This window comes from Salvelinus namaycush, chromosome 6 (genome assembly GCF_016432855.1).
Source record: "Salvelinus namaycush isolate Seneca chromosome 6, SaNama_1.0, whole genome shotgun sequence".
NCBI lineage: Eukaryota > Metazoa > Chordata > Actinopteri > Salmoniformes > Salmonidae > Salvelinus > Salvelinus namaycush.
This window is the reverse complement of record NC_052312.1, coordinates 14,291,843-14,319,769: the sequence shown is the minus strand read 5'-3', so window position 1 is coordinate 14,319,769 and position 27,927 is coordinate 14,291,843. Positions and strand designations below refer to the sequence as shown.

Below are 27,927 nucleotides of genomic sequence, written 5' to 3'. Positions count from 1 at the left end.
ATGAGGACAGAAAAAGGTCAGAGGGGACGGTATGGCTGTGCTGTTCCATCTGTTTAATGATGTCTCAGCAGCCAGTCAGGTCTGTGGACCCTCACTCCAGTTCTGTATTCAAGACGCCCATAACCTCCTGACTCTCTCACTCTCATCTGACACACAGGACGACTAGTCTACGCATGAGGAGATCTTATCATCAAAGATGTAATTATACAATGACATATTTTTTTTTTGTGTGTAGGTAGGTTTCAGGAATACATAAGTATAAAAACCAACTGTAAAATTGCTGACAGAACTTTGCCTGGAAAAGGTATAGAGATGAGATGAAACAAAAACATTTAAAGATATTCAAGTATTTTACATTTGTTTGTATTTTTTTTTAAGGCTGTTGTCTTTCTACGATCATTCAGTCTGATGTCCTGAATACATTCACCCAAGGAGATACAGAACATTTGCAATGCCTCATGTCAGGGGTAGATGGAAACTACTACAACGGGTTCAAACTGACAATGGGACAAGCTCCAGTGTAACTGTTTATGCTCACTCTGGAAGTCCAGAATTCTATGGGGAGTTTGACAACAATCCTTGGTTTGCTGCAGAGAAGAACAGGGACACTTCCCTTTCAGTCGGTCACTCTGTATAACACACTATGTTGCGTTAATTACCAATCATATTCACCTGAAGAAAACTTAAAACCCCCATTGGGCCAATGAATGCAAAGCCCACCCTCAGAAGGCCCGCCTTCCTGGCTATGACAACAGGGCTCACATTCATTTCCTAAATTCTTCATGTCATTCAAATTTACAAACATTTCAAGCACATGAAGACTACTAAATTCATCTCTAACTTAGATATCTGTTAGTGGGGAGAGAATTCTATTACCCCTTGTTGCGAGTTTGGGTTTTAGTATCAGTTTTTGTGTTTGCTAAAAGCAAACTACTTTTTACTCTGCTTGTTGAGCTTATGCTTCCTTGCTTGGGTAGGATTGGTATTTTCTAAAAGCCTACCACTTCTTCTCAGCTTGAGTAAGATGGCCAGTGGTACGAGCAAGTTCAAAAAGGCTAACCAGACGGGTTTGAAACTCCGACCGTGCCCGAGGGGATGTGATTTCACATTGAAAATGGAAGATACTCACAAGTGATGTCCTGTTTGCCTGTAACTGTGTTACAGTGGCCTCAGGGCTGCCGAAGACAGGGAGAGGAGGGTTTGTGGTCCCCGCCTGTAATGCAGAGGACTGGGGTTCAATTCCCCGATCGGCACCCCAGCCAGGCAATGGCCATCGACCGGCGCTGTTTCGGCAGTATGGCTCTCCTCTCCTTTGCAACGGGGTGTCCAGGTTGGAGAAAATTTTTGCACCTGTGATGACTGCGGTAAAGCATCGCTTGACTCTTTTTCCGGTTTTTGACCTGGAATATCTCACATTCAGCCAAGTTGCATGAATGTGGAACTGTTTTATAGGGCCGTAGCTAGCTTGCATGCCTGGTCTCGGAGGCTAATCCTAGTCGTCGCTCCCAAATAGAGCACGGCTGGTTCCGGTGGACCAGTGTCATCTCTGGTTGACTTGGTCACAAATAGCCTACCGGAGCGGAGAGAATGTGTCTTGAGCGAGACAATTTCGCCAAACTAGTGTTTGGCTCAGCTATGGAGTCCATGCAGTCCCATTCTGAGGACAAGCAAAAGCAGGAAGTAGCTGTACTTTCTTGCTGCGTTAATGGTGAGAACTTGTGTAATACAACTTTCCAGCTGGGAAAATGCATGTGAATGCCCGTCCAACTCTTTTAGCTCTCAATGGTGATCTTGTGCATTTGCATTTTAGTCATTTGGTGCACGCTTCTATCCAGAGTGACTTGCAGTAATGAGTGTAGATAACAATGTAAGGGAGGTTGGCCGCATGCAAGGTGTCACTGCGAGTGTGTCCTAGAGCCTGTTTTAAGAGAGGAGATTTCCTCTCTTCTTTGAAAGCGGGCTATTCGGGGGATTCCCGTGTTGAAGTAAAGAGCGGTTGGTACAGCTGGTATTTCTTAGTTCCTAAGAGCAATGGAATGCTGCGTCTCATCCTAGAGTTGTGGTTTGGACAAACACCTAAAGGTATGCAGGTTCAAATACTCACGCTTTGGTGTCTAATACAGTTGGTACGTCCCAGCGATTGGTTCATATCCATCGATCAGAGGATGCGTATTTTTGTGTGGCTATACATCCTCCCCACAGAAGGTTTCTGAGGTTTCATTTCAAAGGTGTGGCTTACGTGTTCCTGGTCCTGCCTTCAAGCTCTCTCTGTCGCCCGCACCTTTGCTTTGGTGGCAGAGGCCGCTTTGGCACAGTTTCGGTGTCAGGGGATCAGAATGTTGGCCTGTCTGAACGATTGGCTGGTCGTAGTGGAGTTGAGGGATCAGGTGAAGTTTCACGCTGCCACACTGTTTTCTGACATTTAGTCTCTGGGGTTCTTGGTGAATCACAGGAAACATTTTTGTCCTTAAAGAGGAGGGTTACATTCTGGCTCTGTCTGGCACGGTTTCAGCTGGGGCACTCTGTACCTTTTTCGCTTGTGCGTGCGGCTACTGGGTCTGATGGTCTCTATGATAGCTGTTGTGCCTCTGGAGCTTCTGTTGATGCGTCTGTTCCAGTGCTGGATGATAGCTACGCATCTGGACACATCGCCGAAATTGCCATCGGTTGCTCAAGATATCCCCGTCGTACCTGAGGCCGTTCACTCCTTGGAGAAGCCTGCAACTATTGTTGAAGGGAGTTTCCATGGGTCGGGTAATGTCCCGAAGGGTGATCACAACAGACTCATCCTCACTGGGATGGGGAGCGCTGTGTGTGGGCTACTCGTAAAAGGGGTTTGGTCGACAGCTCTAAGTGCGCTGCATTTCAATTTCCTTGAGCTACTTTCTGGCACTGAGGCATTTTCTTCTGATATTGGAGGGCCAGCGTGTGTTCGTAAGGTCCGACAACAGGACCGGGGTGGCGTACAAAACAAGCAGGGGGAGATGTGGTCTCTCTCTCTCTCCTGAACCTGACCAGGGATCTGCTCATAGGGAGCAGTATGCATTTCCTGTCACTCAGGGTGACATACCTTTCTGGATCTCTTGTGTGGATGCGGATCAACTTTCTTCTCAATGAGGGATCTGGACACTCCGTAGGGAACGGAGGCTTTGGCGAATCAGTGGCCCCGGGCTCGGCTTAATGCTTTTCCTCCGGTGAACCTGATTCAGGCCACTTTGGAAAGGGTACATCAGGAGGGTCTGTTGTTGATTTCTGGGGGCTCCCCGTTGGCCCAGAAAACCCTGGTTCCTGGAGATCATCCGTCTGTAAGGCGGGGACCCGTGGAGAGTTCCATGTTGTCGGGATCTGTTGTCCCAGGCGCACAGGAGGGTTTGGCACCCACGACCGCAGATATAGAATCTGTGGGTTTGGCTGAAATTGATGGTTAGGGGTTTAACCCCAAACTTGATTATGACTCTACAGTTGGCGCGAGCGCCCTCTGTGAGGGGGTCGTAAACGTATACATGGCACATGTTTGAGGGTTGGTGTAACGGCAAGGATTGAACCAAAATGCAGCTTCTTGAGATAACATGATTTATTAAATTCAAGACGAAAAAACACGAAAACACTTAAACAAACTACAAAACAACAAACGACGTAGACGCACCTGAACATAAGAACTTACATGACACGAAGAACGCATGAAACAGGAACAGACTACATAAACCGAACAAACGAACAAACAAACCGAAAACAGTCCCGTGTGGCGCAACGTACATAGACACAGACACAGGAGACAACCACCCACAACAAACAGTGTGAAAACACCTACCTTAATATGACTCTCAATCAGAGGAAATGAAAACCACCTGCCTCTAATTGAGAGCCATATTAGGTCACCCTTTAAACCAACATAGAAACAGAAAACATAGACTGCCCACCCAAACTCACGTCCTGACCAACTAACACATACAAAAACTAACAGAAAACAGGTCAGGAACGTGACATAACCCCCCCCTTAAGGTGCGAACTCCGGGCGCACCAGCACAAAGTTTAGGGGAGGGTCTGGGTGGGCATCTGACCACGGTGGTGGCTCAGGCTCTGGGCGAGGTCCCCACCCCACCATAGTCAATCCCAGCTTACGTCTCCCCCTTAGAATGACCACCCTCATTATACACCCACTTAGGTTAAGGGGCAACACCAAGATAAAGGACAGCTCCGGGACGAGGTAGCTCAGGACAGAGAGGTAGCTCAGGACAGAGGGATAGCTCAGGATAGAGAGGTAGCTCAGGATAGAGAGGTAGCTCAGGATAGAGGGGCAACTCCGGACTGAAGGACAGCTCCGGACAGAGAGACAGCTCTGGACTGAGGGGCAGTTCTGGATAAATAGCCGCTCTGGGCTGAGGGGCAGCTCATGACTGGCTGACGGCTCTGGACGCTCATGGCTGGCTGACGGCTCTGGACGCTCATGGCTGGCTGACGGCTCTGGACGCTCATGGCTGGCTGACGGCTCTGGACGCTCATGGCTGGCTGACGGCTCTGGACGCTCATGGCTGGCTGACGGCTCTGGACGCTCATGGCTGGCTGACGGCTCTGGACGCTCATGGCTGGCTGACGGCTCTGGACGCTCATGGCTCACTGACGGCTCTGGCAGATCCTGTCTGGTTGGCGGCTCTGGCAGATCCTGTCTGGTTGGCGACTCTGGCAGATCCTGTCTGGTTGGCGGCTCTGGCAGATCCTGTCTGGTTGGCGGCTCTGGCAGATCCTGTCTGGTTGGCGGCTCTGGCAGATCCTGTCTGGTTGGCAGCTCTGGCAGATCCTGACTGACGAATGGCTCTAGCGGCTCCTGACTGACTAACGGCTCTGACGGCTCGGGACAGACGGGCGGCTCTAATGGCTCGGGACAGACGGATGGCTCAGACGGCGCTGGGGAGACGGATGGCTCAGACGGCGCTGGGGAGACGGATGGCTCAGACGGCGCTGGGGAGACGGATGGCTCAGATGGCGCTGAGGAGACGGATGGCTCAGACGGCGCTGAGGAGACCGATGGCTCAGACGGTGCTGGGGAGACGGATGGCTCAGATGGCGCTGAGGAGACGGATGGCTCAGACGGCGCTGAGGAGACGGATGGCTCAGATGGCTCTACGGAGACGGATGGCTCAGACTGATCCTGTCTGGCGGAAGGCTTTGGCTGCTCCTGTCTGGCGGAAGGCTCTAGCGGCTCCTGTCTGGCGGAAGGCTCTAGCGGCTCCAGTCTGGCGGAAGGCTCTGTAGGCTCATAGCAGACGGGCGGCTTTGCAGGCTCATGGCAGACGGGCGGCTTTGAAGGCTCAATACAGACGGGCAGTTCATGCGGCGCTTGGCAGACGGACAGTTCAGGCGCCGTTGGGCAGACGGCAGACTCTGGCCGGCTGAGACGCACTGTAGGCCTGGTGCGTGGTGCCGGAACTGGAGGCACCGGACTGGAGACACGCACTTCAAGCCTAGTGCGGGGAGCAGGGACAGGGCACACTGACCTCTCGAAGCGCACTATAGGCCTGGTGCGTGGTACCGGCACTGGTGGCACCGGGCTGAGTGCACGCACATCAGGACGAGTACGGGGAGAAGGAACAGTGCGTACAGGGCTCTGGAGACGCACAGGAGGCTTAGTGCGTGGTGCCGGAACTGGAGGCACTGGGCTGGAGACACGCACCATAGGGAGAGTGCGTGGAGGAGGAACAGGGCTCTGGAAACGCACTGGAAGCCTGGTGCGTGGAGTAGGCACTGGTGGTACTGGGCTGGGGCGGGGAGGTAGCGCCGGAAATACCGGACCGTGCAAGCGTACTGGCTCCCTTGAGCATTGAGCCTGCCCAACCTTGCCTGGTTGAATGCTCCCCGTCGCCCGACCAGTGCGGGGAGGTGGAATAACCCGCACCGGGCTATGTAGGCGAACCGGGGACACCATGCGTAAGGCTGGTGCCATGTATGCCGGCCCGAGAAGACGCACTGGAGACCAGACGCGTTGAGCCGGCATCATGGCACCTGGCTCAATGCCCAATCTAGCCCTACCAGTGCGGGGAGGTGGAATAACCCGCACCGGGCTATGCACACGTACAGGAGACACCGTGCGCTCTACTGCGTAACACGGTGTCTGCCCGTACTCCCGCTCTCCACGGTTAGCCTGAGAAGTGGGCGCAGGTCTCCTACCTGCCCTTGGCCCACTACCTCTTAGCCCCCCCCCAAGAAATTTTTGGGGTTTCTTCTCGGGCTTCCCTGCTAGCCGCGTACCTTCATATCTCCGGTCTTGAGCTTGATTCTCCGGCTTCCAGCCACGTCTCTTTGCTGCCTCCTCATACCACCGCTCTTGGGCTCTCGCTGCCTCCATCTCCTCACGAGCGCGGCGATATTCCCCAATATGCGCCCAGTGTCCTTTTCCATTTAACACGTCCTCCCATGTCCACTGCTCGAACTCACGCTGCTTGGTTCTGGATCGGTGGGTGGTTCTGTAACGGTTTTCCTCCTCCTCTTCATCCGAAGAGGAGGAGCAAGGATTGAACCAAAATGCAGCTTCTTGAGATGACATGATTTATTAAATTCAAGACGAAAAAACACGAAAACACTTAAACAAACTACAAAACAACAAACGACGTAGACGCACCTGAACATAAGAACTTACATGACACGAAGAACGCATGAAACAGGAACAGACTACATAAACCGAACAAACGAACAAACAAACCGAAAACAGTCCCGTGTGGCGCAACGTACATAGACACAGACACAGGAGACAACCACCCACAACAAACAGTGTGAAAACACCTACCTTAACATGACTCTCAATCAGAGGAAATGAAAACCACCTGCCTCTAATTGAGAGCCATATTAGGTCACCCTTTAAACCAACATAGAAACAGAAAACATAGACTGCCCACCCAAACTCACGTCCTGACCAACTAACACATACAAAAACTAACAGAAAACAGGTCAGGAACGTGACAGTTGGTGTCAGATTAAAGGAGTTTATGCTTTTCAGAGCTCTTTGGTGGACATTATGACGTTTTTGCTAGAGCTTTTTAAAATTATTTTTTTACATTGAAAGTTTATGTGGCAGCCATTTTGGTGTGTCATGATCATGAAGGGATTGATGGCTCTATACCGGGTCTCAGCCTCTGGTGCTGCAGCTCCTGAAAGGCGGGCGTCGGCTCAGACCAGTATCTAAGCCTATGGCACTGACCTGTGATCTGGCTTTGGTCCTAGCCCCTCTGTGTGATTCTAATTTTGAAAAATTGGAGTCTCTTGACCTGGAGGTCCTTTCCCATAAGATTGCTCATGGCTGTTGTGCCAATCTCCAAGCGATTTCAGTACACTCTCCCTGTTTGGAGTTTGCAACTGGCAACTCCAAGGTGATGTTACGTCCTAATGCAGCTTTTGCTTGTAAGGTTATGCCTATATCTTACAGGTCTCTAGCTTTCGAACTGTTCCCCTTTTCATCTCCTCCATTTGCTTCTAGTGAGCAACAAAGTTTGAATGGCCTAAGACCATTGCGTGCTCTGTGCGCATATATATATCGGCCCAAGGATATCCGCATTTGTGACCAGCTTTGTTTTGCTAATTCATCTTGGGGTAAAGCACTTTCTAAGCAGCATATTTCTCTTTGGAATGTGGAAGCAGCATCTTTCTCTTTGGATCCTCTTTGGATCTTTCTCTTTGGATTCATCTTTCTCTTTGGATATGACAGCAAAGGGCAACGTTTGTATAGCGGTGTGCATGCTTACTCAACTAGGGGTGTGGCGGCTTCTTGGGCATTGTTCAGGGGCATGACAATTGGTGATATCTGTGCTAAAGCTAGTTGAGTTTCCCCATATGACTTTGTGAGTTTTTTCACTTGGATGTAATTGCTCCCAGTCTGGCTCATAGAGTTCTTATGGCTGAGTCCAGGAGCGGGTGTTAGGCAGTGCGCCAGTTGCACATTTATCTGGGTTACCACAGTTCCCCTGTGGGATTGAGCCTTGGGCTGCCTTGGTGTCCGGCAGTGCACAGATTGCACATTTATCCGGATTACCACAGTTTCCCTGTGGGTTTGAGCCTTGGGCTAACATGGTTTGTCGATGAGACGGCGTGCGTATGCGCATTATCAAGTCACAGTAAGTGGCCTGTTTTTTTGGACTTGCAGTTCCTTGTGTGAGTTCAGGCATTCCAAACTCATGGGAGTCTTTTTGAAACCGGTAGGGTCTATGGAAATAGTCATGGCTGAAATTAGTCAGCATTATGTCCGTATTACCACAGTTCCCTGTGGGTTTGAGCCTTGGGCTGCCATGGCAGCATGCGAGTACACAGATTCTAGGGTACCGACGGTTTTCCTATGAATTTGAGCCTCAGGGTGCCGTGGTTCGTCGACTCTGTTTGAGTCTATGCAGCGTTCATGTGCGCTTTGCCTAGTTACAGAAGCTGTTCTGTTGTTGTCGATTTGCGGTTCCTTTTACAAGTTCAAATTTTTCAGGCTCGCAAGGTAAGTATTGTGCTCTGTGTGGCCAGTTTCTTGTAATTGTGGTGTCTATGGACTTGGGCTGCAGCGTTTCAGTGCCCACAGCAAAGTTGCAGCAGGTACTGGTTCCCTGTATGTGGCTTTGACAGTTCAGGCTTCTTGGGTAAGTATTTTAAGCACACTTTTGAAGTCTGTGGGACCTCTGTGTGCTTGGGCTGCTGTGTGCCTCTGAGTTTGGAACTGTCTGAGCCGGCTTGGGCCGGGATTGTGTGTCCCCATAGTATGTTTTACCAAGTGACTGACTGAAAAGGAACGTACTGTTGTGAATATAATAGCTGTTCTCTGAAGGAGAGAATGAGGTATAACATATTTTGACCCTGTGCCATCAGGGTGTTTGAGCTTGCTCAAGAGTGGTACTGAATTGAAGAAATTAAAGTGAGCCCTGGTGTTATAGCCAGGAAGGCTGGGCTTCTGTGGGTGGGCTCTGCGTTCATAGGCTCAATGGGTGTGTTTTTTGTTTTCTTCAGGTGAAGACAGTACATTTGGAAAGTTTGCTTTTTCCACAATTGTTACTTTACAGCCGTATTCTGAAATTGGTTAAATTAGTTTTTTTCCTCATCAATCTACACACTACCCCATAATGAAACACGATTTTAGAAATTGTTGCAATTTTTTTATTGTTTTTATTTTATTTACATAAGTATTCAGACTCTTTACTCAGTACTTTGTTGAAGCACCATTGGCAGCGATTACAGCCTCAAGTCTTCTTGGGTATGACGCTGCAAGCTTGGCAGACCTGTATTTGGCAAGTTTCTCCCATTCTTCTCTGCAGATCCTCTCAAGCTCTGTTGGATGGGGAGCGTCGTGCACAGCTATTTACAGGTCTCTCTAGAGATGTTCGATCGGGTTCAAGTCTGGTCTCTGGCTGGGCCACTGGTTGTGATTGTGATCATTCTACTGTCATGGGGAATATGCAAGGAAAGTAACAAAGGACCTAGAGGTATAGAAATACTTGTATTTGCATCTGACATGCATATTAATAGATACTAATTAATTGACTGTTATTTATGTTTCACAGTAATGTTCGACGATGTGTCCGTAAAATATGAAAATATACTGCATTAATAAGATGGCTTGTATAATGTACTTCATTTCATTTTTTTCCTTCCTGTTTTTAATCTGAATTGATAAATTACCAACCGCACCTTTTAACCTCTGATGATATACTAAAGTCTATAACTAATATCTTATCATTCTCTCTCTCAAACCAAATGTTTAAGTGGAAAATCAGTGGAGTGGTATGAAAAAAATTATCTCTGGCCATTGTATGCAGCTATGGCTCTCACACCATGTCCCACCCCTAATTACAAATGACTTTCATCTAAAGATGTAGTCCTTCCTTCATGGACTGGCAGTGTAGATCTAAACACAGAATGGCAAGCAGATGTTTATCAGCTCTTGTCATCTATGGCTTGTGTAAGTTATCTAAGTCATTACAAGTTTGTGATTCATAGTTGAGACTAGGTTTAGGTATAGTAGTGCATGAGGGAACAGGAAGTTCTATGTTTGGAATTGTTTCTTAACCTTTGTCTTCTCTCTTTCAGGTCTGACCCCTGTTGTGTCTGCCTCTCCTCTGCCCTCAGTAGTAGCCCATCCGGGAGATAATGTCACGTTGCAGTGCACTAATGTCACTGGAGGTCCAGGACACGTTGGCTGGTTCAAGCAAGTCAACGGCTCAGAGCCCCTATGCATCGCGTCTATGTACAGCTCTGAGCCGTATGTCACGCATCACAATGGTTTTCCGCCCAGCCAGATGGAAATGTTCATCAGACATAGAATAATCTTCCTCAAAATCACAGAGGTGGATGTAGCTGATTCTGGTCTGTACTGCTGTGGAATGTTTGATAAATTCATCATCTTCACCAATGCGACTGTCCTGAAGGTCCAAGGTAATCTTTTCAACAACTTTTCTGCTATGACGCCAAATTGCACTAACATGTATTTGAGCTTTCAGAGATATTATTGAGAAAATGTTGGAAAAATAATACTATCTATTGTACTACGGTGGGAATAACAGCGGGAATATTTGTCTCTCCTAATCGTCCAAAAGGTCACAAAGATTCTGAAAAGGACCTTAGAGAGCACTGTGAAGAAGGTATGTTTTTTTCTGCTATTTTAAGTGACAATCTTTCGTAAATGAATTAATATGATGTACCATGAAAGTACCACAGAATAGAAATAAAGTGCAACAGCATCGTATAGTGACCTAGCCAGAGAATACTTGCTATTTCAGTTGCTGATCTACAGATGAGAATCCTGGTCCTTCTCTCCATCATAAGAACAGGAGTTCTCCTCTGCTGTCTGACCATCTTCATCATCATCTACACCACCAGGAAATAGATAAAGCTAAGGCCAATGTCAGTAGAGTATATGTAGTTACTTGCTTCACCAAATCCCAACGTACACGGCTGTCTGTTGGGTATGGCAGGGTATCGCAGTTAAACATGTAAAGTAGGCTACAAAAAAGTAGACTAAAATCATTCTAATCCTGATTCAAATACAACACAGATGTTTAGCATATTGTCTGGCTGGTTTTAGGACCATCCGGAGCATCGGAGCATCGCTAGGGGAGAATCTGCCAGCCTGTGCACCTTTCTCTCACTTTAAGAAAACAGAGACAGTGCCAAACAGTTTGATTTGCTGGTCAGCCTTTTAGGAAGTGCGCCGATTGCTTTGATTTTGATGTCGCATTTAGCTAATTATCTATATAAATACTCGTGCTTACACAGAAATAAATAAAATCATTCAAAATACAACACCAGAGAGCATGATTTGGCCACAGAGTATCATCTTATTTAAAAAATGGTCTGTGGATTGTTTTAAGCGTGCAATTTGAGCAGTGCATGTGGCAAGACAAACAGCCTACCGAATTGCTTATTGCTGAGTCGTGGTAGTCAGTGAAAAGCTGTTAAATAAGCCTAGGCCTATCGCATTATTTCAAAATACAATCGTAAGAAATAAATATTTCAGAAAGAGAACACATTAAAAAGAGTAATCTGTCTCTACCAATTGAGCGAAAAGTAGTTGTCGGTGTCAGCAGAGTAGGCTACTAATTTGTTTTGTATTAAAAAAGATGTAGCTTATGTCTCCAGTCATACAAAATGTCGTAGAATTGCATGAAATATGTTTACTGTATATAAGCCCACACTTTTCCTGTGCATTGAATGGAGAAGAAACGTTTCTGATTAGGCCTAGGCCCTCAGGCTTGCATTGTTCAGAACTGTCTGCTTTGTAAGAGGGATTGAGAAATGTGATTCTAGATGCATGAAATCCTTTATTATAAAAGTGAAATTTTATGGTGAAAATATATCTTCCCCAAACTATGGATGTCGGCCTTGTTGTGAGTTGATAGCGTGCATTATGCATCTATTTCACATTGCACTTTATGCGCCGATCCACAAGTAAATAAGTCAATGTATGATGAGATTGAGTATGTTTGACATTGTACAGGTCGCTTTCAATAAAAGATCATAATAAGGTGTACAGTGTTCGATTTACCTGCTGGGTGGCAAGGAGGCCCACAGCTCCACTAAAACCAATGACAACTGCATGCTGTTTTCAAGGAATTCTTATATAAATGCTAATTATTTGGTTGTAATATCATCACCTCTTGAAGAGCATAGTCAGACCTACAAATGTTTATTATTCTACGCAAAACAATTGTGCACATTTAGCTCTATCATCAGAGTTATACAGCAAGTAACTGTATGCTTTTCATGATCAGTAAACATCAATTTATCATTGATCATTTGCAGTGATAATTAATTCCTGGGGTCATTTGTTTTTGTTTTTGCTGTTCTCCAAATAGTATAATAAAGTTTATAAATGGTGTAGAAAAAAAATCCCCCCCACCCCACTTTTCATACCCTAAGTTTAGCTGAACTGACGCCACTGCATATGTATGCACCTATTGAATAAGCAATGTTTAATTCGAACCGGATCCTTTTGCGGCAGGATCCGGCTCAAATTAAACACCTCTCAGTTGTGGACCATTTCACTCCAGAACCTATTTGGCTGCGTCTGGTCCCTCTACATGAGAAACATTTTATGTTGTCGTCGTCTCATTAATTCTCCTGTCCTCTAAAAATAGGTTTATGTGAAAACGTAGATTTTCAGCCCGCGCCTGATATTCTAAGAATTTATTCTAACAATGAATTAGTGTTAGGTCGGCCCGAGTTTATGGTTACCGCATTATAGCCTATGTTTGAGACCAACACATGACCGTTGTTGTGGTGAGAGAGAGAAGCGCGGCTGTATCTCTCTCAGAACTAGAATGAGATTCACTTTCTGTGGTCTCTCTCCCTCTCTCTGCTCGGATAGACATGAGCCTGCAACTCTCATGTCTCCAGCATTGCACTTCATCGTTTATTTCCTTATAGAATCATAGCCGCGGTAAGAGTGCTGAAAGAGCTGCAGCACCTCTGATTCACTGTAATAAATTTGCCAATGTTATATAATTACTGCTGTCTGTTCAGAAAGAAATCAAATAATTCAGAATACTACTCCTGGGGTCAGCCTATAATGTAGCCACAGAGGACTTCTTTTTTTTTTTGAATGGCCTAGCTGTGGATTGTGTTTATGTAGCCCAATCACAACGCATATAGCCCGGGATGGCGCTGCAAATCAGTCAATTAACAGCATGCAGCCAGCACAAGCCTTTTGCAATATTTTTAATACAATTACCGGAAAACACAGGTTGGAAAGCAAATGGCTCCTGCTTAAAAGAGCAAACTCTAATCTGACTGTAGGCTACCAAAACATTTGATCAACTTCCAAATTGGCCTATCGAGCGAACAAGAGAAATATGCTTTTGGCACGAGAGTATAGGCTATTGCCAGCAGTGAGCTGCGCATCATTGGGTGAGTCAGTGAGAGTGGAAAGCTTTTCTAAGACTATAATTTCCTCCTCATATTATACAATACGTGTCTCCACACACCTAGGTCTAGGCTATTGATGGATTCAAGACGAGGTCGTTATTATTGATCTCAGTTTGTCAGTGTCAAAGTAGCCTGTCATTTCAATCACTTGTGCGGTATTAAAAAAGATTCTGCTAAATTCTCCAGTCATATAAAATGACATAGAATTGCATGGAATGTGTTAATAAAAGGCTAAATTCTTCCCATGTTTGCAACTTCTGTAAGCACTTCTACTTGCTCTATGCCACTGCGCAAATTTGATGATATGCATGTGCTTTAATAAAGGTGCTTTATTACAAAGGTACCTTTCTTTTATCCGTTCCTGTACTTCAGAGCCCCGGCACCTCCCGATTTACAACTTAAGCACTGTGTATAAGCATTAATAAATATCACTGTGAACATTGATACTGACTGAAGTTGTTTTTCATGAAGGAAAAGAGTTGGCAAATGTATAAATTAATTATACTTTTGTTGTTGTTGGCAAGTTACAAGGTATCTGTACTTTGTAGTCTTTTTGAATGCTTTATAGTATGGGAAATACTTTTATCTTGTTGGTATTTTTTTTTTTTTGAACATCTAATTGCGCAGCAGTGATCTGCTCTAGTGTTTATCATCCAGATGAACAGATGAAGAGAGGTGTGAAAAGAACGTGTGTGGTTTTGATGCACTGAGAGGTGTGGTGAGAGCTGAGAACTGAAGGCCAGTCTTCCTGTGGTGCAGGTATTTTTGTCTTTAGCAGAGAGAGAATGATGCATGTTAAGTCTACCGCAATGGAAAATGACAGTTGGTCAGTGTCTCTGTCTCACATCCCCTTATCGCCAATCCCCCTAAAATCACCCACACATGTACACTCAAATGCTTTACCAACCTCACTGATGTGTTGGCAGGTGGACTGGAAATCTGGTGAGAGAGAGAGATAGGACATAAGGGCCATGTCATCCCCCAGTGTTAGTCTATGAGAAGCCCAGTGATGTTCACCTCAGCATGTCTCACTCATCACTGAGCTGCACCTTCCTGTCACTCATACCACAGGAAGTGATGTGTTGCTCAATGGTCCCTCCTCTACCTCAGAGCCCAAACATATTCTCCCTAACCCTATCCCTAACGTGAAGCATAGCCCTAACCCTAACCTTAACCATAGTCGTATAGCCCTAACCATTTTAGCTCATGATCAGAGCCAATAACTAATAATATCAGGTCATCACTGTCTCACTGTTGATGATGCACTTATAATGTCAGTTAGACAATGAAGTACAAACTGCAAACAAGGGGCATTAGCTGACACCTATAGAGGACCTTTTCACACATATGAGTCAAGGTACACCAATAGGGATTATTCAGGAATTTCATATAACTTCACAGGTCACTGTTCGAAGCAGGACTGATGATACAGTAGACTCAAAGACATTCTCAAAGAGAACCAAGAAATTATCCTGTAAATACGGTATGATTTAGGACCAGAAGCATACCACCCTGCATCCCACTGCTGTCTTTTCTCTGAAGTTAAGTAGGGTTGGCTCTAGTTGGTCTTTGGATGGGAGACCAGATGCAGCCAGAAGTGGTGTTGGAGGGCCTGTAGGGGGCACTCTTTCCTCTGGTCTAAAATAAAATATTCAAATTCCCCAGGGCAGTGATTGGGAACATTTCCCTGTGTAGGGTGCAGTCTTTTGGATGAGATGTTAAACGGGTGTCCTGACTCTCTGTGGTCACTAAAGATCCCATGGCACTTATTGTAAGAGTAGGGGTGTTAACCCTGGTGTCTTGGCTAAATTTCCAATCTGGCCCTCATACCATAATGGCCAATGAATCATCCCCAGTTTCCAATTGGCTCATTCCTCTCCCCGTAACTATTCCCCAGGTCATTGCTGTAAATGTTCTCAGAACACTGAAAGTGTTCTCAGTCAACTTACACTGAAGGCTGTTGTATAAAGCACCTGTCTCTGGATTACATCTTCAAACTAAGGGCAACCATGGCATCTGTGACAGAGAGGGAGAAGCGTTCATCTATGCATACGGGTAAGAGAGTCTAGCTAGCTATTTTTCCAGATATTATACGTTTCTAATTTTGTCAGAAAGTCGGTTTCATTGCAAGTTAAAGCGTACTGTTAGCTAGCTCGCTAACGTTAGCTGGCTGGCTCGCTAACTAACGTTATGTGTATGATCTGTGTAGTAATATTATTTATGTCTCAGAGCCATTTGCAGTGCTTGTTATAGCCTAATGTTAGCTAGCTAACTAACATTGAACCTAAATAGTTGGTTAGCTTTAGCTACCTGTAGATTCCTGCAGGGTAGTAACGTTATGAGTTGGCATAATGGTTCATTGGTTAACTAGCTAGCTAGATGTCTAAACAAAAGACTTCACTAGTAAGGGTGTGGTTAGAGAGGAAGCGTTAGAAGTCAAAATACAACTGTTTAATGGCCGCAGAGGAGTAGTTGCCTCTTTTGGCCTCTCTTAACTTAGATCTCTGTTGTGTATATTAGTGATTTGGTTATTTATAATAAGGTGGCCTTAAAGGGCAAAGTACCCAGCAGTTGACGATTGTATTGTATTAGTCATTTATAAAGAGTTCAATCAAAATTGGCATTCTCATGATATTATTCGTCCTTTTAGTATTTCCTGTTTTTACTTTGCACTGATCACAGCCCCCTATTCTGAGAAGCAACTAGTCACCTTTTAAGGAAAATATGAGTCAGAGTGGAAGAGCAGCTCAGTGTTGCGTGAGACCTCCTGAGGTGAACATCCCTGGGGGTCTCTCTCTCTCTCTCTCTCTTTCTCTCTCTCTCTCTCTCTCTCTCTCTCTCTCTCTCTCGAAGCGGGGGGGGGGGGGGGGACGGGGTCATAAATAAGGGGCTTAACATGCATCATTCTCTTTCTCTGCTGAAGACGAGCACCCTGCACTACAGGAGGACTGGAATTCCGTTCTCACCACACCTCTCATCTCAGTATCGCGATGAGATCCTCAGACCCCTTGTGAGACCATATGCTGACACATGCACATTTGTGGCCTGCTGGAGGTAATTTTGCAGGGCTCTGGCAGTGCTCCTCCTTGCACAAAGGCGGAGGTAGCGGTCCTGCTGCTGGGTTGTTGCCCTCCTACGGCCTCCTCCACATCTCCTGATGTACTGGCCTGTCTCCTGGTAGCGCCTCCATGCTCTGGACACTACGCTGACAGACACAGCAAACCTTCTTGCCACAGCTCGCATTGATGTGCCATCCTGGATGAGCTGCACTACCTGAGCCACTTGTGTGGGTTGTAAACTCCGTCTCATGCTACCACTAGAGTGAAGGCACCGCCAGCATTCAAAAGTGACCAAAACATCAGCCAGGAAGCATAGGAACTGAGAAGTGGTCTGTGGTCACCACCTGCAGAACCACTCCTTTATTGGGGGTGTCTTGCTAATTGCCTATAATTTCCACCTTTTGTCTATTCCATTTGCACAACAGCATGTGAAATTTATTGTCAATCAGTGTTGCTTCCTAAGTGGACAGTTTGATTTCACAGAAGTGTGATTGACTTGGAGTTACATTGTGTTGTTTAAGTGTTCCCTTTATTTTTTGGAGCAGTGTACTTTCCGAATGCACTGTATATATATATATATTTTGCATAACTGTCTTCTTGAACATGTGAACCTTATTTAAAAACTTGTATTGGATCTGTTAATATGAATAAAGATGTTCAGTTATGAGCTCTGAGCTACACAGAGAGAAATACATTATCCTTCCTGACTAGTCATGATTGGCAGAGAGATGAGTCTTGATTGGTCTGTCATGTCACAGGGTTCTGTCTATAAAAGAATGGGAGCTTTGCGGTTCAGTATATATATATATATATATATATATATATATATATATATATATATATATATCATATTTGCTACTGCAGATGTTTGGAAATATGTAGCTATGGACAATTGCAAAAGTATTGCTATAGCCCTCAAAAGCATTACTTCCCTAAAAATAGTTGGGATTAAGTAGAGAGACTACTTTCTGGAGGAAAATGCCATGCTGACTCGCATGTGTTTACATGTATGGGTGTGGCTAAGGCTTAAGAGGGTGTGAACAATGCCGTAAACAAAGAACATCTGTCTAGGAAGTGTGAAAAGGTCATTTTCTGCGACTTACCTTCTTAGTGGGATAACAAGTTTATCAACTTTTAAAGCAGAGTAACTTTCCCATGTTTCCACCAACTACAGTGTATTATATACAATGTTGAAGCTCAATCTGTACTTTTCATGAAAAATAAACAAATCACTTATATTTGATTTAAGCTTACGTACACCTTAGCCAAATACATTTATACTCAGTTTTAAACAATTCCTGACATTTAATCATAGTAAAAATTCCCTATCTTAGGTCAGTTAGGATCACCACTTTATTTTAAGAATGTGAAATGTCAGAATAATAGTAGAGAGAATTATTTATTTCAGCTTTTATTTCTTTCATCACATTCCCAGTGGGTCAGAAGTTTACATACACTCAGTTAGTATTTGGTAGCATTGCCTTTAAATTGTTTAACTTGGGTCAAACATTTCGGGTAGCCTTCCACAAGCTCCCGCAATAAGTTGGGTGAATTTTGGCCCATTCCTCCTGACAGAGCTGTTGTAACTGAGTCAAGTTTGTAGGCCTCCTTGCTAGCACACACTTCTTCAGTTCTGCCCACAAATTTTCTATGGGATTGAGGTCATGGCTTTGTGATGGCCACTCCAATACCTTGACTTTGTTGTCCTTAAGCCATTTTGCCACAACTTTGGAATTATGCTTGGGGTCATTGTCCATTTGGAAGACCCATTTGCGACCAAGCTTTAACTTCCTGACTGATGTGTTGAGTTGTTGCTTCAATATATCCACATAATTGTCCTGCCTCATGATGCCATCTATTTTGTGAAGTGCACCAGTCCCTCCTGCAGCAAAGCACCCCACAACATGCTGCCACCCATGTACTTCACAGTTGGGATGGTGTTCTTTGGCTTGCAAGTCTCCCCCTTTTTTCTCCAAACATAACAATGGTCATTATGGCCAAACAGTTCTATTTTTGTTTCATCAGACCAGAGGACATTTCTCCAAAAAGTACGATCTTTGTCCCTATGTGCAGTTGCAAACCGTAGTCTGGCTTTTTATGGTGGTTTTGGAGCAGTGGCTTCTTCCATGCTGAGCGGCCTTTCAGGTTATGTCGATATAGGACTCATTTTACTGTGGATATAGATCGTTTTCTACCGGTTTCCTCCAGCATCTTCACAAGGTCCTTTGCTGTTGTTCTGGGATTTATTTGCACTTTTCGCACCAAAGTATGTTCAACTCTAGGAGACAGAACGCGTCTTCTTCATAGAGCGGAATGACGGCTGCGTGGTCCCATGGTGTTTATACTTGCGTACTATTGTTTGTTCAGATGAATGTGGTACCTTCAGGCATTTGGAAATTGCTCCCAATGATGAACCAGACTTGTGGAGGTCTACAATTTTTTTTCTGAGGTCTTGGCTGATTTCTTTCGATTTTCCCATGATGTCAAGCAAAGAGGCACTGAGTTTGAAGGTAAACCTTGAAATACATCCACAGGTACACCTCCAATTGACTCAAATTATGTCAATTAACCAGAAGCTTCTTAAGCCATGACATCATTTTCTGGAATTTTCCAAGCTGTTTAAAGGCACAGTCAACTTAGTGTATGTAAACTTCTGACTCACTGGAATTGTGATACAGTGAATTATAAATTGAATAATCTGTCGGTAAACAATTGTTGGAAAATTACTTGTGTCATGCACAAAGTAGATGTCCTAACCGACTTGCCAAAACTATAGTTTGTTAACAAGAAATTTGTGGAGTGGTTGAAAAATGAGTTTTAATGACTCCAACCTAAGTGTATGTAAACTTTCGACTTCAAGTGTATAAAAGACAGGGAAATCACATTTTTGACTGCACTAGGACTTTAAATGCTTGTACAATAGGTGGATACACATGGGTTTGATGAATGCAAGTAACATACTACATATATTCTACTGACATTGGCCTTAGCTTTGTTTATTTCTGGTGGTGTAGTTCTTATGATATAGAGAAGGACCAGGATTCTCTCGCTAGGTTACTATAAGATGCTGTTGCACGTTATTTATAGTCTGTGGTACCTTCATGGTACATCATATGACCTTTTTTACACAAGATTCTCACTTAAAATAACATAATAAACATACCTTCTTCACCGTGCTCTGTCAGGTAATTTTCAGAATCTTTGTGACCTTTTGGATGATTAGGAAAGTAAATATTATAGTATTTCATCTCCAACATTTTCTCAATAACATCTCTGATACATCAGATACATGTTAGTGCATTTGGAGTCATAGCAGACAATTTGTTGAAAAGATTACCTTTGACCTTCAGGACAGTCGCATTGGTGAAGATCATGTATTTATTGAACATTCCACAGAAGTTTAGACCAGAATCAGTACATCCACCTCTGTGATTTTGAGGGAAATTATTATATTACTGATGAACATTTCCATATGGCTGAGCTGAAACTGTGTGATGCTGGACAGTTTGCTCAGAGCTGTACATAGACGCGATGAATAGGGGCTCTGAGCCATTGACTTGCTTGAACCAGCCAACGTGTCCTGGAGCTCCAGTGACATTGGTGCACTGCAAAGTTACATTATCAGACCTGAAAGAAAGAAGACAAAGGTTTAGAAACAATTCCAAACATAGAACTTTCTGTTCACTTATGCACTACTATACCTAAACCTAGTCTCAACTATAAATCGTAATGACTTATATAACTTACACAAGCCATAGAGGACAAGAGCTGATACAAATGTGTGTGCCATTCTGTGTTTAGAGCTACACTGCCAGACTGTGAAGGAAGGAGTCCATCTTTAGATGAAAGTAATTTGTGATTAGCGGCGGAACATGGTGTGAAAGTCATAGCTGCATACAATGACAACAGATACTTTTTTCTTACCACCAACAACTGATTTTCCACTCTTACATTTGATTTGAGATAATATATTTTAGTTGTAGGCTGTATTGTACCATTTTAAGTTGGTGAAATATACTCTTTATTGTACATTTTAAAGTAAAAACGTTTAAATAAAGGGTCTAGATGACAGTTAGTAAATATTAAAAATATGTTTTCACAGTGATGACACCCAGAACAGTTGCATTGAATAATTGTATTGGGCGGGAGGACCCCCTGGTATGGGTACCTTTTGGCGGGAATTGGTGGTCATTGGCCAATAGGGGGAACTTTTCTGACTGCACCAAGTATATAACTGAACTGAGGAACTCTTGCGGTTGGTAGGAGCATTGGCTTGTAGTCCACCTTATATATACCTTAAAGGGGATTGTCCTTTGAAAATGAAGATCATGCATTAGCTAGACTTCATTCTTCATCCAAAAAAGTGACATTCTGAGCTTCGCTGCATTAAATTTGAAAGCATTGATCATAGAAGATAAACACAATAGTGTCAGCCCAACAGGACACTCAGCTCTGTCCATCTGGTCTCTTTTAATCTGGGTTAGGTGAAGCCACCACAGGAGCACTTAGCCTACCACTGGGGAAACCAGGAAATTCTGCTGAAATGCTAAATGACATACCGTAGACTATACAATGCATCTCAGAAACTAAATAGCCTCATTTGAGAAGTCTTGTTCTACAGGGGTAGACTTTTCCACAAAAGACACAGGTTTTGAAGAGGCAGCTATTAAGATGTTCGCACCACTGTGCAAATTTCTTCTTCTTGGACAAATCGGTAAGTTGTATTTACTTTATTATGATGGTATGTCCAATAGAACAACATTTCCAAAAGAAACTCTGACATGTGTTAGGTTCTAATTCTCAGAGTTAAAAAAAAGCTTTCAGACACTATGAAAGCTTAATAACCTCTTGACGCTAGAGGTCAGATTTTTTTATATTTTTAAAATAACGTTCAAGGTAAACGGACTATTTCTCAGGGCCAGATCGTAGAATATGCATATAATATACAGATTAGGATAGAAAACACTCCAACGTTTCCAAAACTGTCAAAATATTGTCTGTGAGTATAACAAAACTGATTCTGCAGGCGAAAACCTGAGGAAATCTAACCCGGAAGTATTTTTTTTATTTTTTATCTGTGTTTCCTGGCCCGTCTTTCTTCCATTTAAAGGGGTATCAACCAGATTCCTTTTCCAATGGCTTCCTCAGGCTGTGACCAGGCTTTAGACAAAGTTTCAGGCTTTTGTTTTGAAAAATTAGCGAGATTTTTCAAAACTAGTCAGGTGTCCTCAGATTAGTTCCTGTGCGCGAGAGTGTAGCGCTCCATTTTCTTTTTCTCTCTTATTGAGTAGGTTACGGTCCGGTTGAAATATTATCGATTATGTTTGTTAACCTGATGAGGACAGGGGGTGCTGTTTTCACTTTGGGGGAAAATCGTGCCCAATTTAAACGGCCTCGTACTCAATTCTTGCTCGTACAATATGCATATTATTATTACTATTGGATAGAAAACACTCTCTAGTTTCTAAAACCGTTTGAATTTTGTCTGTGGGTAAAACACAACTCATTTGGCAGCACACTTTCTGACCAGGAAGTGGAAAGTCTGAAATCGATGCTGTGTTCAAGTGGCTGCCTATAAATGGGCATGATACGTATGACTATACGTGCACGTCATACACCTTCCCCTGGATGTCAAGAGGAAGTGAGAGGAAAAATGAGTTGATTATCTCGGTCTGAGGTTGAATAAACCATCTTGGAACAACGTGTCCCCCATTTTCTGTTCTCTGCAAGGCGCGTGTTGGGACCTGTTATTGCCTACTGGAAAGCTGTCGTTATGGGCGAATACTCTCTCCGGCTTTGATTTTATTTGATACATGTCACAATATCATCGTAAAGTATGTTTTTTCAATATAGTTTTATTAGACTATTGAAATTTATTCGGGACGTTAGGCGTGTTGCGTCGTTTGCGTTTGTTCACGAAGGAGAGGTTAGCACCACCTGGCCAGTGTGCTTGCTAATTCAAGAGGGAAAGAGGACGTTCTGAATCCAAACAACGACGGTTCTGGACAAAGGACCCCTTGTACAACATTCTGATGGAAGATCAGCAAAGGTAGGAACCATTTTGTGATGCTATTTCATATATCTGTCGAACTGTGTACTAGTAGCTTTGCGCTCAGGTTTTGGTTATTCCCTTACCATAACTAAGTCTTATGTCGTAATGAAGATATTTTTAGAATTCTAACACTGCGATTGCATTAAGAACTAATGGATCTATCGTTTCCTATACAACATGTATTTTTTTGTAATGTTTATGAATAGCTATTTTGTCAGAATAGGTGAGAGTCTAATAGAAATATCCGCACATTCTGGGAAAAATATGCTACGTTAGCACATTGTATAACCACGGATTTCAGCTCTAAATATGCACATTTTCGAACAAAACATAAGTGTATGTATAACCTGATGTTATAGGACTGTCATCTGATGAAGGTTTATGAAGGTTAGTGAAATTTAATATCTTTTGCTGGTTTATTCGCTAACGCTAACGTGCCTATTGCTATCGCTAACGTGCCTTGATGAATGAATGCGGTAGTGTGGTAGGCTATTGTAGTAAGCTAATATAATGTGTTTTCGCTGTAAAACACTTAAAAAATCGGAAATATTGGCTGTATTCACAAGATCTTTGTCTTTCATTTGCTATACACCATGTATTTTTCAGAAATGTTTTATGATGAGTATTTCGGTATGTCACGTTGGTGTCTGTAATTATTCTGGCTGCTTTCGGTGCAATTTCTGATTGTAGCCGCAATGTAAACTATGATTTATACCTGAAATATGCACATTTTTTGAACAAAACATAGATTTATTGTATAACATGTTATAAGACTGTCATCTGATGAAGTTGTTTCTTGGTTTCTTTGGTTTGTTCTAGGTTAGTTTGGTTGATTTTGTGCATGCTACCTGTGCTGTGAAAAATGTCTGTGCTTTTTTCTATTTGTTGGTGAGCTAACATAAATATATATTGTGTTTTCCCTGTAAAACATTTAAAAAATCGGACATGTTGGCTGGATTCACAAGATGTGTATCTTTCATTAGCTGTATTGGACTTGTTAATGTGTGAAAGTTAAATATTAAATATTTCTCAAAAATATTTTTTGAATTTCGCGCTCTGCCTTTTCAGTGGAATGTGGGAGGAGTTCCGCTAGCGGAACGCCGGGGCTAGAAAGGTTAACCTGTTATGGCTGCAAGGGGCAGTATTGAGTAGCCAGTTAAATCGTGCCCATTTCAAACGGCCTCGTACTCAATTCTTGCTCGTACAATATGCATATTATTATTACTATTGGATAGAAAACACTCTCTAGTTTCTAAAACCGTTTGAATTATTTCTCTGAGTGAAACAGAAGTCATTCTGCAGCACACTTCCTGACCAGGAAGTGGAATGTCAGAAATCGATGCTCTGTTCAACTTCATGCCTATAAATGGGCGTGATACGTAAGAGTCTACATACACTTCATACACCTTCCCCTGGTTGTCAAGAGGCGGTGAGAGAAAAAATTTCGTGTTTATCTTGGTCTGAGGTGGAATTAAAGCTCTTTGTTTGACGTGACCGTCCATTTCCTGTTTCTGGAGCGCGCGAAAGAGGACATGAATTTGCCTTCTGTTTTGCTCTCGTTATGGACGACTAACATCTCCGTCTTAGATTTTATTTGATACATGTGACCATATCATCGTAACGTATGTTTTTTCAATATAGTTTAAAACATCAATTTTAACCCATATCTTTAATCTGAGCTAATAATTGTTTGATTATGGTGTATAGTTTTTATACTTGTGATTCTAAATGATAATTTTTTGATAGGAAAGGATGATAGATCAATTAACCATTTCCCACTGGTTGTGATGGGTGGTAGTATAATGGAACTATTGGTATTGTAGGAGAGCATAATGATGGAACCATGTACCTCCTTTCCCTGGTTGTGATCCTGGGTGTTGTGACTGCTGTTCTACCTATAGTCATCCTCATCCTGGTCCTCAAGATCAGACGAGACGCAAACAGACACAACACAGGTAGGAACCCACTTCATGATAACATGGGACCTGTGAACTACACTTCAAATGTGGATGTTTTTTCCCATGAGGAGTAAGTGTGCACATTAAAATGGAATGATCCATTCTCTCGTCTCTCTTTTATATCATTTTCAGGACCTGATTCTCAAAGACAACCACAAAATGATCAGGTAAACTGATCAGGTAAATAGTGCATGATTAAATACTGAAATATAAGCAATTCAGCAATCGTGAAAATAACATGTTGGCAAATCTACAGAACCAAGATCCAGATACAGTGAATTATGCCGCTCTGAATTTCACCTCCAAGAAGAGGAAGATGAAGAGAAGAGAGAAGGAGCTGGACCCCCATGTAGTGTATGCTGCTACAAGATGACAAAGTGGAGGAGGATGGAAGAAGAGGAAAATTGGTTGGCCATATCTTAGAAAATATTGATTTGCCATATCTTAGAATACAAGTTTAAATCTTGCTCTTTTCAATCTGTGTAGTTATATTAAATGTATTGAAATGTAAATCAATCAGTCTCTGCAGTGTATGTTTGTGAGTTGTACCGCAGGGCCACTGTATCTCTCTCCAACTCAGTTAGGCCACACATCTCAGTGGTTCAGGGTGTGGATAGAGAGGAGGAGTTAGAAGTCAAATCACAACTGTTTAATGGCGCAGAGTAGTTGCCTCTTTTGGCCTCTCTTAACATTGGAGCTTGTTCAACCGTGAGCTTGTACCAGTAGCTGTAGGTGGCAAGTGCTGCAGAAAATAAAGGACCAACAGAGAGAAGGATGAGGAAAAGAGCGGGTGGAATGTACAGTAGGTTAACTTCCTATGCCTCAGATGTTGTCTTCAGAACAGTCTTAGAAGGAGGCTAAATGTCACAGCCACAGGTCCGCTCATGGCTTTGAACAAGAAATGGACTCTCAGGAGTTAAATGGATTTGACGTGGGGAGAGTCATTGTGAGAGGTTTTGAAAACAGAAATAGGACATGTTCTGTACTGTGAAGGTATTCTGAATATGTGCTTCACATTATCACATAGGCAGGAGGCCTATATATTCTTATATGTGTGTTCTGCTGTAGCTTACACTGATGTCTCTTATTTGAAGTTATATTCCAATATTTTGATATTTGTTCTACTGCTACATTGATGTCTTGAAAATTATATGAAATTCGGGTCTTGCAAGCCCCACAGCTGAGTATGTGGGCATATTCATACGGCGGGTGTTCTGCAGTGTTGTCTAAAAATGTTGTTTTACATTGATGTCTAGATGTAAAAATTAGGCTCGAAGAAATTTGGACTTGTGTAAGCCCGCAGTTATACTCAAGTATGTGTGCATACTGCAGTGACGTCTGAAATGTTTTGAAATAATCAGCACCTTTGAGAGTGCTGTCCGTTTCACCACCATAGATAGTAGGCTACTTGGCTGCTACGCTCTGTTTGACACTTTTTTTTTCTCAACGTGTTTCGGTACCTCAGAGATCCCCTGATAACCCTCCCTTCTCACGCATACTATGTGTTCCGGGACCTCCCTATTTACAAATCAAGCATTGTCATGCTGAAACAGAAAAGGGCCTTCCCCAAACTGTTGCAACAAAATTGGAAGCAACGAATCGTCTAGCATTTCATTGTATGCTGTAGTGTTAAGATTTCCTTTCACTGAAACTAACGGGCCTAGCCCGAACCATGAAAACCCAGATGCGTCCTTCGGGTTGCCAGATGGTGAAGAATGATTCATCACTCCAGAGAACATTTCCACTGCTCCAGAGCCCATTGGCAGCGAGCTATACACTACTCCAGACGAAGCTTGGCATTGCGCACTTCTGCTCTGCCATGGAAACCCATTTAAGCTTCCTCCAACACATTTACATTATATTGGGAGTTCAATAACCTCGGTTTGCTGCGGAGAGGAGCGGGAACCTTTTTGTGAGGACCATTTCAGATGCCATGGTGTCAGACGTGGGGATATATTACTGTGGTGAACGCGATTATGACACCACGACTTTTGGGAATGGCATATTTCTGATTCATGAGGGTAAGTATTTCAGAAATTAATTTATGTGGCCTTGTCAGAATCTTTGTTAATGATAAAATTATAATGAATATTTCGATTTTTTTTAATGAAGAACTTTTCTGTTTGTATGTGCAATGAACAGTGCAGATACCAGGACCAGGCATGTTGTTCAGCAGGCTGTGTCTGAGTCAGTCCAGCCAGGAGATGCTGAACTGTACAATACACACTGAAACCTGTGCAGGAGAACACAGTGCCTATTGGTTCAGACATGGCTCAGGAGAATCCCATCCAGGAATTATTTACACCCATGGAGACAGGAGTGATCAGTGTGAGAAGAGCTCTGAGGCTGGGTCTCCTACACAGAGTTGTGTCTACAACCTCCCCAAGAGGAACCCCAGCCTCTCTGATGCTGGGACTTACTACTGTGCTGTGGCCTCATGTGGGAAGATACTGTTTGGGAACTGAACCACGCTGGACTTTAACTTCTTATGGCTGCAAGGCAAAGTGTTGAGTAGCCAGTGAAATCGTGCCCATTTCAAACGGCCTCCTACTCAAATCTTGCTCGTACAATATGAATATTATTATTCTTTTTGGATAGAAAACACTTTCTAGTTTCTAAAACAGTTGGAATTATTTCTCTGAGTGAAACACAAGTCCTTCTGCAGCACTTTTCCTGACCAGGAAGTGAAATGTCAGAAATCTATGCTCTTTTCAATCTGATGCCTATACATGGTCTTAACACCTACGAGTCTGCTGACAGTCTATACGCCTTCCTATTGGTGTAAAGAGGATGTCAGAGAAGAAATTTTTTTGCTCCTCTTGGTCTGTGGTGGAAAAAAACCTATTTCTTTGACCTGAGCGCCCACTTCCGGTATTCTGAAGGAAGTGGGATGGACTTCTGTTTTGCCTTCCTAACAAACGGCTAACGTCTCCGGCTCTAATTTTTTTGGATATATGTGACCATATCATCGTAATGTATGTTTTTTCAATATAGTTTAATCAGATTATTGAAACTTTATTCGGGAGTTTTGCCGTGTTCCGTCGTATGACTGTGTTTACGTTGGGCCACGGCTACTGTAAATGGTAAATGAACAGGGATATTTCTCATTCTGAAACGAAACAACGACTCATCTGGACAGAGGACGCCTGTTTCAACATTCTGATGAAAGATCAGCCAAAGTAAGACTCATTTTATGATGTTATTTCATATATCTGTCGTGCATGTGAACGGGTCGTGGGCGCCCAAATGTGTCTCTCTATTGTGGCTACGCTAATATAGCGATACATTTTGTTTTCGCTGTAAAACATTTAATAAATCGGAAATATTGTTTGGAATCACAAGTTGCCTATCTTTCAATTGCTGCAAACTATATATTTTTCGGAAATGTTTTATGATGAGTAATAAGCTATTTGACGTTGGTGTCTGTTGGTGTCTGTAAATATTATGGCTGCTTTCGGTGCACTTTCTGATTTGTAGC

At 43.3% G+C, this 27,927-nt stretch overlaps 1 pseudogene; it reads left to right on the top strand.

The window, feature by feature from the left end:
• LOC120049503 lies at window positions 1-26,914 on the top strand (annotated as a pseudogene).
• Window positions 26,915-27,927: the final 1,013 nt, after the last annotated feature.